This window comes from Lolium rigidum, chromosome 1 (assembly GCF_022539505.1).
Source record: "Lolium rigidum isolate FL_2022 chromosome 1, APGP_CSIRO_Lrig_0.1, whole genome shotgun sequence".
Taxonomy (NCBI): Eukaryota; Viridiplantae; Streptophyta; class Magnoliopsida; order Poales; family Poaceae; genus Lolium; species Lolium rigidum.
Window position 1 is genome coordinate 354,292,810 of NC_061508.1, and position 3,101 is coordinate 354,295,910.

Below are 3,101 nucleotides of genomic sequence, written 5' to 3' on the forward strand. Positions count from 1 at the left end.
CAATTGCCAAGTATCAAATTATTCAAGACATTTTAGAATTACTACATGTAGCATTTCCCGATTCCAACCATATAACATTTTAACGAAGAAGATTCAACCTTCGCCATGAATACTATGAGTAAAGCCTAAGGACATATTTGTCCATATGCAACAGCGGAGCGTGTATCTCTCCCACACAATGAATGCTAGGATCCATTTTATTCAAACAAAAACAAAAACAAAAACAAACAGACGCTCCAAGCAAAGTACATAAGATGTGACTGAATAAAAATATAGTTTCAGGGGAGGAACCTGATAATGTTGTCGATGAAGAAGGGGATGCCTTGGGCATCCCCAAGCTTAGACGCTTGAGTCTTCTTAAAATATGCAGGGGTGAACCACCGGGGCATCCCCAAGCTTATACTTTTCACTCTTCTTGATCATAGTATATCATCCTCCTCTCTTGATACTTGAAAACTTCCTCCACACCAAACTCAAAACAAACTCATTAGAGGGTTAGTGCATAATCAAAAACTCACATGTTCAGAGGTGACACAATCATTCTTAACACTTCTGGACATTGCTCAAAGCTACTGGAAGGTAATGGAACAAAGAAATCCACCCAACACAGCGAAAGAAGCAATGCGAAATAAAAGGCAGAATCTGTCAAAACAGAACAGTCCGTAAAGACGAATTTTAAAATGGCACCAGACTTGCTCATATGAAAATGCTAAAATTGAATGAAAGTTGTGTACATATCTGAGGATCACTCACGTAAATTGGCATAATTTTCTGAGTTACCTACAGAGAATTAGGCCCAGATTCGTGACAGCAAGAAATCTGTTTCTGCGGAGTAATCCAAATCTAGTATGAACCTTACTATCAAAGACTTTACTTGGCACAACAATGCAATAAAAATAAGATAAGGAGAGGTTGCTACAGTAGTAACAACTTCCAAGACACAAATACAAAATAAAAATACTGTAGCAAAATAAACACATGGGTTATCTCCCAAGAAGTTCTTTCTTTATAGCCATTAAGATGGGCTCAGCAGTTTTAATGATGCACTCGCAAGAAATAGTATTTGAAGCAAAAGAGAGCATCAAGAGGCAAATTCAAAACAAATTTAAGTCTAACATGCTTCCTATGCATAGGAATCTTGTAATTAAACAAGTTCATGAAGAGCAAAGTAACAAGCATAGGAACATAAAACAAGTGTAGCTTCAAAAATTTCAGCATGTAGAGAAGCATTTTAGTAACATGAAAATTTCTACAACCATATTTTCCTCTATCATAATAAATTTCAGTAGCAACATGAGCAAACTCAACAATATAACTATCACATAAAGCATTCTTATCATGAGTCTCATGCATAAAATTATTACTCTCCACATAAGCATAATCAATTTTATTAGTTGTAGTGGGAGCCAATTCAACAAAGTAGCTATCATTATTATTCTCATCATCAAATATAGGAGGCATACTGTAATCATAATCAAATTTATCCTCCATAACAGGCGGTACTAAAAGACCAATATCATTATAATCATCATAAATAGGAGGCAAAGTATCATCAAAGTAAATTTTCTCCTCAATGCTTGGGGGACTAAAAATATCATGCTCATCAAAGCAAGCTTCCCCAAGCTTAGAATTTTCCATATCATTAGCAACAATGGTGTTCAAAGCATGCATACTAATATGTTCCATAGGTTTTTTAATTTTCGCATCAAACCATCCATGTCTTAAATCGGGAAATAGAATAAGAAGCTCATTGTTGTCCATTATGCCAAACTAGTGTAAACAAGAAACAAAAAGATGCAATTGCAGGATCTAAAGGAAATAGCTTCGAGCGCACACACAACGGAGCCAGAAAAGTACTTTACCTGGGACCGGAGTATGAGAGCCTTTTACCTTTCCTCCCCGGCAACGGCGCCAGAAAATAGCTTGATGTCTACGGGTGCTTCTATTCTTGTAGACAGTGTTGGGCCTCCAAGAGCGAGAGGTTTGTAGAACAGCAGCAAGTTTCCCTTAAGTGGATCACCCAAGGTTTATCGAACTCGGGGAGGAAGAGGTCAAAGATATCCCTCTCAAGCAACCACCGCAACCACAAAGCAAGAAGTCTCTTGTGTCCCCAACACACCTAATAGGTGCACTAGTTCGGCGAAGAGATAGTGAAATACAGGTGGTATGAATGAATATGAGCAGTAGTAACGGCGCCAGAAAAGTGCTTGCTGGCGTGCAACTGATGGTAGTAATATTGCAGGAAGTATAGATGCAGTAAAACAGTAAACAAACAGCGATAGCAGTATTTAGGAACAAGGCCTAGGGATCATACTTTCACTAGTGGACACTCTCAACATTGATCACATAACAGAATAAATAGATAGATGCTAGACTCTACACCCTCTTGTTGGATGATGAACACTACTAAGCGTGTAGGATTACACGAACCATCAATGCCGGAGTTAACAAGCTCCACAATATTCAATGTTCATATTTAAATAACCTTAGAGTGCATAACGGATCAACATAACCAAACCAAGTACTAACATAGCATGCACTACTTGTCACCTTCACACTACGAAAGGAGGAATAGATCACATCAATACCATCATAGCAATAGTTAACTTCATAATCTACAAGAGATCACAATCATAGCCTACGCCAAGTACTACACGATGCACACACTTGTCACCATTACACCGTGCGGGAGGAATAAACTACTTTAATAACATCACTAGAGTAGCACACAGATATATTGTGATACAAAACACATTGCAATCATAAAGAGATATAAATAAGCACTTCACTATGCCATTCATAACGGTGAATAAGTATTACGTGAAATATAGCCTAAGAGACCCACACGGTGCACACACTTGTCACCTTTACACACGTGGGACAAGGAGTCTCCGGAGATCACATAAGTAAAACCCACTTGACTAGCATAATGACATCTAGATTACAAGCATCATCATATGAATCTCAATCATGTAAGGCAGCTCATGAGATTATTGTATTGAAGTACATAGGAGAGAGATTAACCACATAGCTACCGGTACAGCCCCGAGCCTCGATGGAGAACTACTCCCTCCTCATGGGAGACAGCAGTGTTGATGGAG